This window comes from Stegostoma tigrinum, chromosome 1 (assembly GCF_030684315.1).
Source record: "Stegostoma tigrinum isolate sSteTig4 chromosome 1, sSteTig4.hap1, whole genome shotgun sequence".
NCBI classification, from domain to species: domain Eukaryota; kingdom Metazoa; phylum Chordata; class Chondrichthyes; order Orectolobiformes; family Stegostomatidae; genus Stegostoma; species Stegostoma tigrinum.
This window is the reverse complement of record NC_081354.1, coordinates 6,849,942-6,863,175: the sequence shown is the minus strand read 5'-3', so window position 1 is coordinate 6,863,175 and position 13,234 is coordinate 6,849,942. Positions and strand designations below refer to the sequence as shown.

The window sequence follows — 13,234 nt, the reverse complement described above, 5'->3', positions numbered from 1 at the left end:
AGTGTCCTTGCTCTGGTGCTGTATATCTGATGGTGAGTAGACTCCAATCAGCAACTTACATGAAAGCAAGGCATTCAATTTTCATCCGATTCTTTAATTGTGTCAAAGTTGAGCCCATACACTTTTGATTCAATATTTAGTCTTAAAAATATGAGTCTACACAGTGTCAGTGTGAGGGGGATTTTCAGGGTCCTTTTTTAAATTGTTACAGCCCTACGTTATTTTCCACAAAGATTGCGGATGTTGACAATTTTCTGTCAGTTCAAATGTCTTTCCTTAATGCAACAAGTCTTTCCTTCGCACTCCTCTAATTCCAGCCTCTTGGTCATTCCCGGTTTAATTGCTGTGATGTTGGCACCCGCTTCCTGGCCCCAGTCTCTGGAATATTCTCCCTACACCTCTCAATCTCTCCACCTCACTTTTTAACCTTTAAAACATTCCTTAAAACCTATGTTTATGACCAGATGTTTGGATATCTTACCAAATAACCCAATAGCCCAGAAACAAAAGGAATATTGGTGGGAGGAGGATTAATTACATCAAAGAAACAACATAAATAGTTAACAAGGTGTAGAGCTGGATGAACACAGCAGGCCAAGCAGCATCGTAGGAGCAGGAAAGCTGATGTTTCGGGCTTAGACACCACCCCCCCCCCCCTTCATTTACTGAGGAAGGGTCGAGTCCCGAAGTGCCAGCCTTCCTGCTCCTCTGATGCTGCTTGGCCTGCTATGTTCATCCAGCTTTACACCTTGTATATCTCAAAATCCCCAGCATCGGCAGCTCCTACTATGTCTCAGCATAAATAGTTGTTATTGTTAAAGGTGCTAAAGGAAAGGTTATTTAGACATTTTCATGGGTAAGATGTTTGGGATCATGTAAATCTGATTATAAACACTCACTGCTGGAAACATTGAGCAAGTCAGACATCATCTATGAAGGGGAAAAGAGCTCAAAGGAACAAAGGAACTGATAGGTCTCTGATGGAAAAGAGAAGCAGACTTCAAAACTGTTTGAGCCTATTGGAGAAGTGGCAGGAACCAGCTATTGAAACAAAAGTTAGAGTAAACACGATTTTATTATCAGAGATAATGGGAACTGCAGATGCTGGAGATTCCAAGATAATAAAATGTGAGGCTGGATGAACACAGCAGGCCAAGCAGCATCTCAGGAGCACAAAAGCTGACGTTTCGGGCCTAGACCCTTCATCAGAGGCTCTGATGAAGGGTCTAGGCCCGAAACGTCAGCTTTTGTGCTCCTGAGATGCTGCTTGGCCTGCTGTGTTCATCCAGCCTCACATTTTACGATTTTATTATCAGTGGCTTGTCCTGCCCCCTGGTGGCTTGTGAATGCCTATATTCAATGCAATTGCCTCATTGCTGGATAAAGGCCCTCTATTAATTCAACTTTTTGAGGTATGAATGGTAAAATGGAATGTGCTGTTTTGAATCTTTTCATCTTGCACTAATCAGGACAGAATTGTATGAATGCCAATTTTCAAAGGGGACAATAATTTATACTACAAGAGATAAGGGGCATTGCCATGGAGATTGCACTTAGGATAGTTGTTCCTTATGCTTTTGTTTAATTGAAAAAGGTGCAAAGCATAGAAAATGTAGCTGATTTAATTTCGCACGTTGATGGCCTATTATTTGAACCTTGGCAGACCTTTGAAATGGTTGTCCAGCAAAGAGCTGTGGCTTGGGAAAGTGAATTTGATTAGATACCTAGTCAAAAATAAGAAGGAAGATGGTTAAAATTTAAAGTGAAAAAGGGACAGGAAATGCTTGCAATGTTCAGTAGTTCAGACAACAGCTGTGGAGAGAGAAACATAGTTAAAATTCCTGGTCAAAGAGCTTACATTAGTAAATTACTCCTGTTTTAATCGACATCATAGTGCTGGCATTAGAACAATGTGAGCCAATTTCTCACTTTTTAAAATTCATTCATGGAATACTACAGTTGCTGACATTTATTGCTCATTCCTAACTGCTGTAGAGGAGGCTCGCTGGGGTCCATTTCAGAGGGTCGTTAAAAGTCAACTACGTAGTGTCACAGGAGATAAACAGTACATTTGCATCCCTAAAAAAAAATCAGAATATCGGCTTATTTTACAACGATCTTTATAGTTTTATGGTCACCAATTCGGAAACCAAATTTTAACTCTAAGTTTATTAACTGAAATTGAACCCCTGATGTGGTGAGATTTGAACCGTTTCCTCAGAGCATTAGCCTGGAGCTTTGGATGGCTAGTCCACTGCATCTTCATTGCCCCACCCTTCAGTGAGTTGTTGTCAAAGACAGTATGACTAGCATTAGCAGTTCGTAATGCAGGACAGCCTGAGCACAATGATTTTGCTGGAAAATTTGCCTGCAGCCCAAATATATAATGTTTTATACTATCTCTTGAAATGTAACTAGGCTATGTATTTGCAAGAATACCACACACAGACACTAATTGCTGTGCACTTGTGGAATATTTTGCTGCTTAGCAGCCAAGCACTTAACAATTCCACTTAACCAACAAAAATATGTTTTGACTTTAAAGTCCAGCAAACATGATGGATGTCAAGCAGACTGCACTACAAGTGTACTGCTGGATGTTCTCACCTCAAGTGCTAGGTGTGTATGCTGATCTAATCATTGACCAGTTGGCTAGCTACAAGTCACCAATAAACCCTCAGCTTTGGTACAGATTGTTCTTGTGAATCTGCAACATCTTCATAAAATTGTGAAAACTGATGGTGCAATGTTTTATTTTGAACAAACCTTTCCCACCAAGTGTCCGTTTAATGTCTTATCACGTTAACACAGTTTTAAGAGTGTTCTCCAGCTGTTCTCTCACTTGACTGCAACAATAAATTCCTGAAACAGTTTAGGTAGCAGCAAATTGGACATAGCCGTCAATATGAAACCGAGGGATAGTTTTGTTCATGCCCCGTGAGTATTGTAACGGAATTCTAGCAATAAGATTTGGCAGCTTTTGAAGCTTATTGATGTTTGTCTTTCTACGCGTTGATTCTCATTGCAAGAATCTTAGGCTGGATACCACACACAGGTCGGCCATTTGGCCCATCATACGCATGCCAAATTTCTGAATGATGACTCGTCCAGTCTCACTCCAGTGCCTTTTTCTCACAGCCCTGCAAATGTGTTGTCCCCGGGCAATTATCCAATTCCCTTCTGAAAATTGTGATTTGAATTTGACCCCCTCACACTGGCATGTTAATGATGATGGTCTAATCCATTGCTTGTTGGGGAATGATTCACTCTTAGTTTATTTAAAGCAGTGGAACATGTAAGTTATGTAGCAAACATTACAACAAACCATCTGATTTCTAGACAAACTGATAACAATGATAATTATGCGAGGTTCTGGAATTACTGTGTCTGAAGAAAAGTCATAGAGGACTCAAGTTGTTAACTCTGTTTCTCTCTCCATGTATGCTGCCGGAATCACTGAGTTTCTCCAGCGCTTTTTATTTTCTGCCCCTTCATGATTTTGAACCTCTCTATTAAGTCTCCTCTCAACCGTCTCTTCTTGAAAGGGAACAACCCTTCTTTTCCAAACTTGTCTCACAACCAAACCTCTTTCAACCCTGCATTGGTTTTCGTAAATCCTTTCAATGCCTTGCTATATGCTTTATATCGTTTCTGGGGTTTTTGCCATCTACGTGGATACAGTATCTCAGTTGAAAATGAACTAGAGTTTCCAAAAACCTTTGCTTTTGTGAACCTATTTATAAAATCTAGAATCACGTACATGGCTTTTTAACCACTTTCCCAATGTACACTCTCACTTCCATTGATTAGTTCCTGCCCCCTATCAGCTTTGTTCCTGTTACATACATTGTTGCTCCTTGTGCTTCCCACTAAATTCTGCTATTTCCCACATATCTATGTCGAATTTCAACTGCTAAGTGTCATCTATCAGCCTGATACAGCCCCTTGAAAGCTATCACTAACTTTCTCTCGACTCCCAATACTTGCATGTTTTGTATTGTCTGCATATCTTGAATTTGTCAGTTACCCATATTGAGGCCTTTAATATATCAAGTAAAACAAGATAAGACCATAAAACATTGGAGAAGAAGTATTTGAGTCAGCTCTGCTATTCAATGAGATCATAGCTGATCTGATAACCTTCAGCTCCCCTTTCCTGCCCTTTCCCATTAACCTTTGATTCCTTTATCGATTAAAAATCTCAACCTTGAATATACTTAATGACCTAGCCTCTACAACTCTCTGTGGTAAGGAATTCCATACAATCACTATCCAGTGAGAGAAGAATTTCTCTCTCATCTATATCTAAAAAATATGACTGTTTATCCTGAGATTATATTGTCTGGTCCTAAACTCTTCCACAAGGGAAACAACCTCTCCACATCTGTCCTATCACGTCTTCTCCGCATTTTGTATGTTTCAATATGGTTACCTCTCACTCTTCAATATTTCAACAAATACAGGCCAATCTACTCACTGCATGAGACAGTCTCTCCTTATGTGGTGTCAGCTTTCTCTGGACTGTATCAATTGACTTTCCTTTGGTAAGAAGTGATTGAAGGTCAAAGCATGTGTCAAGATTTGATCCTGCGAGAGATATTGTGTATTATAGACAGATATTCAAAAGTATTTAGAATCTCTCGGTTTTAGATAATCCAACTTGACTGTGGGCACTGTGTAATTTTATACAGACTGCAAGCAGAAATAAGATATATTTAAGATATAAATGTGGTGTCAGGCTAATCTTTCCAAGAGAAAGTTAAAGATGTACTTTCATTGCCAGATGTGTGCAGTCATCATTGTTATGATCAAGATTGGAGGAGTGCACTGCTGTCCTAGTCCCACAACTCCACTGGTCACAAAAAGTAGAACTACTTTTTCATGATACCAAAGAACCCAACTTAATACTTTATTACTTTATTTATTAATACTTTAAAAAACAAGATTTATTAACCAAGTTTCTTAATAAGCTCAGTTCTGGGTTTATAATCAACAAAATGTGCACAATAAAAATAGAATTATTAGTTAACATACGCGGTCAGTAATACAGGAGTGTAAATGCTTAACCCTTTATATAATCCCTAAAACATACACACAGTCCCACAGACACTGTCCAGGGACAGAGGAATAAATCTAATCTATCTGCAGACATTGGCTCTCCTGAATGAAAAGGAACAGCTTTGGCCTATTGGTTATTCTTGAAGTTTGGAATGTTCTGGAATCTGATCTTCTGACGTATGATTGGTTGTCCCTAACGTCTGGGAGGTGCAATTTTCCTAGAAAATGTAGCCTTTGTTTTTCTTTAATTACTCATACAAATGAACAAATAGGTTTTTATCCCGTACTCTATTAAAGGGTTTTACTTTCAGAAATGATGGCAACCAGCTGGACAGCTTGTCCTAAGCAAGCTTTTCTCCAATTTAGCTCATTTCTTTAGTTAACTCATGTCCCTCTAACTGAGCCAAAAATAAAACAAGAACCTTCTCCAAGCCAGTTATTATTCTAAACCAGTTCACCAGGGTCTATAGCAAAGTAAGCTGTTAGCACCAATGATGTAATTTACAGGAAGCTAAGTTGCAAAAGATCTCCAGTGTCCACAGTGAACTTTCAGTGACCTATTCTTAAAATAAACCACTCCAGATATTTCCACAAATTGTGAACTAAATTGATTTTCCATATACCTGCAAAACGTGAGTCTTCCAAGTATTATCTTAGGAGCACAAAAGCAGACGTTTCAGGCCTAGAGCCTTCATCAGAAATGGTGGGGGGTGGGGGGGGGGAGGGTTCTGAAATAAATAGGGAGGAAGGGGGAGGTGAACCGAAGATGGATAGAGGAGAAGATAGGTGGAGAGGAGACAGACAAGTTAAAGGGGCGGGGATAGAGCCTGTCAAGGTGAGTATAGGTGGGGAGGTAGGGAGGGAATAGGTCAGTCTGGGGAGGACGGACAGGTCAAGGGGGCGGGATGAGGTTAGTAGGTAGGAAATGGAGGTGCGGCTTGAGGTGGAGTCCCTACCTTCCCACCTATACTCACCTCTACAAGCTCCATCCCCACCCCTTTTAACTTGTCTGTCTCCTCTCTGCCCATCTTCTCCCCTATCCATCTTTGATCTGCCTCCCCCTCTCTTCCTATTTATTTCAGAACCCTCTCCCCCCTCCCTTTTCTGATGAAGGGTCTAGGCCCAAAACGTCAGCTTTTGTACTCCTGAGATGCTGCTTGGCCTGCTGTGTTCATCCAGCTCCACACTTAGTTATCTCGGATCCTCCAGTATCTGCAGTTCCCATTATCTCTTCCAAGGATTATTGAGTATAATGCATCATCGAAATATCATCTAGGCATCCTGTATTAAACTAAATATTTAAAATATTGTGCGTATTTGTTTACCTTCATGGAAAGGATGTTTGAGTTTTTTAAAAAAAAGGACCAGGGAAAAAGAAATCAAGAAATTGTGTTCTGTAATTAAATCGCGATGATTTTGAGCAGGGTTGATAAAAACAGTGGGAACTGTGATGTACTTATTTTTAGGGACACTGCAAGTTGAAACATTGTGATTCTGTATTATATTTGGTGCCACCTACAGGAAATAGATCAAAAGGAATCCTGTCTTATAAATTATGGATGTAATAAACTGAGCATCAATTTTTAATTTATAAGCAAACAGGAAGTTCTGCAAACCCTGGAGAAAATCAATCAATGAACCTTTTAGCCTGAGCACCCTGCCTTTGTCAGTTGACAAAGATGCTTCAGCCAAAATATATTTGTTTCTCCTTCACCAAATGTTATCTGGTCTTCTGCATGTTCCCAACATTCCTGGTTGTACTTGGCGTTAAAGTGAGTTTGCTGCAAGACAGTAAATACTAGTCATTCAGCCCTTGTGGGTATGTATGTCTCTTGCACATCTCCACTCACCCTAATTTATCCAATCTCATCAACATATCCTTCTAATAATTTCCCCTTCTTGTCTTCAACCAGCCTTCACTGAAAAGCATTTACGCTTCATGTGGTGGCGAGCTCTCCATTCTCGTCACTCCATGGATGAAAATATTTGGCCTGAATTTCACTTACTGGAGTTATTAGTGACATGGCTCCTGTCTCTGGTCTCCCCGTTTACGTATAAATATAATTTTGACCTCCATCTCGATCGAACCATTTCATGATCTCAAACACCTCTGCCAGTTTACAATCCTCTGCCACCTAGCCTTTTTGAACGGTAGGTTGCCTCACATTCACAGATGGGGGGGCCTGGTCCTTTTGGTGACTAGTTAATAAAAACAAATGTTCACTTCCTTTCATGTGTGTTGATTTACCATCTGGTAACACTGGGATTTAATTGCCAAGATTTGTCACCTTTCCAGCATCTTCAGTTCCTCAGTTGTTTAATGTTCAGCTGGTGACAGTGGACATGTGAGTGTAGTCTCTGGAACACTAGACTTTTCAATGGGGCTGTTTGAATTTATGAGGGATGGGGCCGAGGGTAGCTGCTTAATGTAAAGCGATGTGTGTCCTGCGTCAGCTGAGGTATATTGGCGGATGCTGGCTCACCTTTCAGCATGGATGTTGGAAGACTTGCATCCCGTTCCACAGGTACTTTATGCAACTTTAGATTTGTCAGACTTAGGTAGTGGGGAGAGTTATTATTTCTGGATTGGAAAACGATTAAAATAAACCAGGTAGCTTGGCTTAAACTTAAGGTTCGCCATCAAAGCATGAAATGAAAGTGTTGATTTTATTCTTGAAGCTTCAAGCCACCTGCCTGTACCTGATTTTTAAGATCTCTTGACAAACGCTTGGCTGCTGACCCAGTTCCTAATCATTAGAGCCTTGTAGATTGTGAATGGGTTTTGGGGAGTCAGGAGGTGAGTAACAACATACCTTGTTTCCTAACCCGTTTTTAGCAGACGTAGAGTACTAAACGTGGGTTTCATTATTCCTCCTGGGCTCACACATGTTTCCAATAGAGGGCGTCCAGCACCAATACACTGTCTCCTCCTAAGTGGCCCTTTCTGTTTCAAACTGCTTATGTGAGTTTATCATGTAAATAAAAACTGACTTCAGTATGTCATACCACAAAATGTTGCGTCGTCACCGGGATTCCGTATCAGGCAGAGGTCTTTTACAACATCCCTTCTCCGGGGCAATTGCAGATGGACATTCAATGCTGGTCTAGCCAGCAATACCCACGTCCCATGAAGGAATTTTTAAAAAACGCAATATTGTTTAAGATGCTGGAAATCAGAAATGAAGACCAAATTCAGGAAAACGCTCCACGGATCAACAGAGAAGGAGAAAGTAACCAAGATTAAAACACACCTGGAATTAAAGGCCCATTAAAATCCCTACAGTGTGGAAGCAGGCCATTCAGCCCATTGGGTCCACACTGACCCTCTGAAGAATATCTCACCCAGACCTACCCTATCCCTGTAACATACACCCAGCCTGCAGATCCCTAGGCACTACAGGCAATTTATCTTGGCCACGCCGACTACCCTGCACTTCTTTGGACTGTAGGAGGAAAACAGAGCATCTGGAGGAAACCCATACAGACATGAGAAGAACGTGCAGTCTCAACACAGACAGTTGCCCAGGGCTGGAATCGAACTCTGGTTCCTGTCACTGTGAGGCAGCAGTGCTAACCGCTGACACATCATACCACCTCATTAAAATGGAATCTGATTTCAAAAGTAGACTTAAGATCTGTGTTGTAATGCTGTAAGCAATTATCATTTTATTCAGAAGGGTTCTAAAAAAGTCACCCTAGGCTTGAATCTTACAGCTCAGAAGGAGACCATTCTGCCCATTGTGTCTGTACAGGCTCAATGATAAAACTCTTTGGTGGTTCCAATCTCACATGCACATAAAAATTAGGAGTAGGTGTAGGCCATTCAGCCCCTTGAACCTCCTCCTTCATTCAGTCAGAGGATGGGTGATTTGATTGTAACCTCTAATCTATGTGCCAACCTACCACTGATGATCAAGTGCAGAGGTTCAGGCTTGCAAATGACAGGGGTGAGATGAGACATTTCTTTTATACAGTGAGCAGTTACAGTTGGGAAAGCATTTTCTAAATGGTGCTGGAAAAGAATCACACAGCTATTTGCAAAGGCGTAGTCATTGCAGGGCCAAGAGGAAATGACACAGGGAGAATAGAACCAATTGGAATCTTTCAAAGAGTCAGTACTGTTAGAACAAGACCACTTGGCCCATTCTGTGTTGTGTCATTCCAGGAAACAATGCAGGATCTGTATGCATCTAGAAGTGTCTTATAGAGAAGTGCTTTTTCGAAACAAACTCTGCTTATAAAGCAAGGCATATGTTGGAATTGCTTTTCAAAAGAGGCAATTGGGGAGCAAGTATAAAAAACTCAAATCGCTTGAAAAGCACAAGGAATTCTTTGGTTTCTGCAGCAATAACGCCGACAGGTCAGTTAGCATCTGGAGTTGGATGTTTTGCATTGCAGTATTTTTCTCTGTTGTCACGTTGGCATAGACTTGCCTGGGGAATGTAGTGTGTGCTCATCGTAAACAAGAGGGGAACAGGGTGAACAGAAAGACATTGTATCTCCAGCTCAAAATGATGGGGTCAATGACTTGGGAGAGAACTTACAGCACATTATGCTATTGCATTCAGTTTACGTCGCTGAGTTAACATTGCTCAGGGTCGCACTGTAAAGATCAGTTTAAGACTGGCTGTACGTAGAAGCTAGGAGCAAGAATAGGTTCTTGGCCCTTAATTGCTCCATCATGCCGTGTGATTATGGTTGATCCCCTGTCTCAACTCCTGCTTTCTCTACATACTACTTGATGCCTTATAATATCTGAAAGTGCAACAAATTTTTCCTTGAATGTATTCCTTGACCCAGTCTCCACAGCCTTCTGTCGAAGGACCATTTACAGATTGCCCACCCCCTGAGAGAAGAAATATTTCATTATCCCGTTCGTAAATGGCCTACTCCGTATCCTGTGAATTTGACACTCCAGTCAGGAGAAACATCCTTCCTGCATCTAGCCTGACCATCTCTGTTAAATTTTTTTACGTTTCAATCAGATCCCCTCTCATCCTTCTAAGTACTTGTGAACATGGGCCAAAACAAAGCAATCTCTCCTCAAAGGTCAGTCCTACCATCCCCAGTATCAGTTCAAAGAATCTTTACTGTATTTCCTGTATTGCAATTATGTCATTATGTAGGTAAGGGGTCTAAAATTGCACGAGCTGTGCTCTCACCAAGGCTTCATATCACTGCAGTAAGACACCTCTATTTCTGAACTCAAATCCTCTTGCAACGAAGGCCAATAGGTCCTTGCTGCTATAATGTGAGTGTTGCATTCTTGTGTGACCTTGCACTATAGAAAATGATACAATACAAATACCGAGCTTTGTGGAAAAAATAGAGTTGGGGCAGACCACCAAAAATATTACTGAAAATCAAAACAATTATAGTAGTTAGCCTAGCACAAAGGATAGCACTGTTTTAGTAAATGTTCATATCTAATAATGAAATAATACACTAAATTTAACAGTTTACCTTGAAAAAGTTTGAAGATAACTTGATGGGGGAAGGGGTGAAATCCTCTATTAGCCAACACATGTATGTGAAAGTTCACATTTTACAAACTGTGTTACAGCCAAGTCACATTGACGAAACATGCATAAAAGGACTGTATACTAATTGCTTGTTGCATCTGCCTGCCTACTTACTTTGACTGTTGCACAAGGATATCCAGGTCCCTTTGCACATCCACATTTCCAATACAGGCCAATTTAAATAATGCTCTACCTTTTCTGTTACGTCCCACAGTGTTTAACTTCATGTTATACTGTGTCTGCCATGTGCTTACCCACTCACCAAACGTTTCTAGATTGCCTTAAAGCTTCCTTGCACTTTTCTCACAACTCCATTCTGTTTAGTTTGTGTTGTCAGCAAACTTGGAAACATCACATTTGGTTACCTCTTGCAGTCATCTATATATATCGTAAATAGCTGGGACCCAACCACTGATCCTTGTGGTACACCACAAGGCAGTGCCTGCCAACCACATAAAGACCCACTTACTCCCATTCTCTGTTTCTGGTCTGACAACCAGTTCTCAATCTAAGACAGTGTATAGTTTAATTTTGCCTACTAACTGCTAATATAATAAGCAAAGTTACTATAGTCATAGAATCAGAGATGAACAGCATGGAAACGGACCCTTTGGTCCAAGTCATCCATGCCAACCAAATATCCCAAACTAATCTATTCCCATTTTCCAGTATTTGTTCATATCCCTTTTTAAACGCTTCCTATTCATGCGCCCAACCTGATGCCTTTTAAATGTCGCCTCCACCACTTCCTCTGGCAGCTCATTCCATACACATGCCACCCTCTGCATGAAAACGTTGGCCCTCAGGTCCCTTTTTCAATCCTTCTCCTCACTCCTTTAAATATATACCCTCTAGTTTTAGATTTCCCTACTCTGGGGGAACCAACCTTGTCTTTTTACCCTATCCAGGCCCCTCAAGATTTTATAAACCTCTATAAGGTCACCCTTCAACCCCTGATTTTCTGGGGAAAATAGCCCCAGGCTATTCAGCCCCTCCCTACAGCTCAAATCCTCCAAACCCAGCAACACCCTTGCACATCATTTCTGAGCCATTTCAAGTTTAACTACATCTTTGCTAAAATAGGGAGATCAGAATTATGCACAGTATTCCAAAAGTGACCTCACCAATATCCTGTACAGCTGCATTTTGATGTCTCAACTCCTATACTCAGTGCACTGACTGAGAAAGGTAAGCGTAGCAAATATGTTCTTCACCAGTCTGTCTAACTGTGACTCCATTTTCACGGAACTCTACAACTGCACCCCTAGGCCTCTTTGTTCAGCAACTCTTGGCCAAGGCTCTGCCTTTGACTGTGTAAGTCCTGCCCTGATTTGCCTTACCAAGATGCAGCACAGTACATTTATCTAAATTAAATCCATCTGTCATTCCACAGCCATTGGTCCATCTGATAAAGCTCCCATTGTACACTGAGATAATCTTCTTCGCTGTCCACGATACCACCAATTCTGGTGTTATCTGCACACTTGCTAACCATACCTCCTATATTCACATCCAGATCATCTATACACGTAAGGAAAAGTCCAATGACAACTGGTGGTGACTTTAACCCAGGGTTCTCCACACGCTAGGTGAGGGGTGAGATTGAGAACATGGGACAGTCACAGTGACCTCGACTGGTGTTGGAATTGAATTTGTGTTGCAAATGAGCTGTCCAGCCAATTGAGCTAACTGATTCCACCCCCAACTGCCTCTAAAGTTATTATCAAAAGAGTTGAAATACAAATATATTGCAGTCATTGTTTCTCCCTTATCTATACTGCTAGTTAAATCCCTCATAAACCTCCAGTAAATTAGTTAAACCAAATTTCGCTTTCACAAGCCCAGTCTGACTTTGTTGAAAATAAAACTTGAAAACCTGAGCATGCTAAAGTTCTAAAATCGAAACAGACACCACTGGAAAAGCTCAGCAGGCCTGGCAGTGTCTGTGGAGAGAATGCACGATTAATGTTTTTCGTCTATTGAAGGAGAAGTGTTAGTGGGCTCAAAATGTTAATTCTATTTCTCTCTCTTTAGATGCTGCCAGACCTGATGAGTTTCTCCAGCAGTGTCTATTTTTGTTTTTGACTTTGTCAGACAATTATTAATGCTTTTCAAGTGTTCTGTTTACAAATAATTGAAAAAGGTTATGTGCTGAATTGTTCAATCCATGGGAGCTGCTCCTTTCCCAGTCACTTTTTACTTTGGTATCCTACAATCGGAATAAATCCACTGCTGAAAATGTACCTGAATACCCCAGGTCTTTTCTAACACGACTAGGCTGTCTCTGCTGTGTGAATTCCAAGTTTGTGCATTCCTCTTCTAAATTTAGCTTAACAACTGTGCACTAGTGTGTCATCCAAGTGTACTGGCAAACATTTATTCTTCAAACAGGGCACGCTTAAAGTTCTAACCATCCCTGGAGGTGTATCATAACATATCTCAATGAGGCGATTCATTTTCTTTTCCAATGTCTGAAAGCAGACAGTTTTGCTGTTTGCTGTCTACGGGAGGTTGCTGTGTGCAAATTGGTTGCTGCTTCCCTACTTTGCAACAATACATCAAAGGGACCTTGTTGGCTGCGCACTGGTTTGGGAGCTCTGCAAGTTTTGAAATCTCTTATTTTTGAGTAAAAGCAGTCAGCGAAAATGACCTGG

At 41.0% G+C, this 13,234-nt stretch overlaps 1 protein-coding gene across 15 annotated transcripts in view; it reads left to right on the top strand.

Annotated features, from left to right (window-relative positions):
- The window catches only part of pdlim5a (PDZ and LIM domain 5a), a 252,103-nt gene that overhangs the window by 206,777 nt on the left and 32,092 nt on the right, over positions 1–13,234 (top strand). The gene's annotated exons all lie outside the window — the stretch shown is intronic.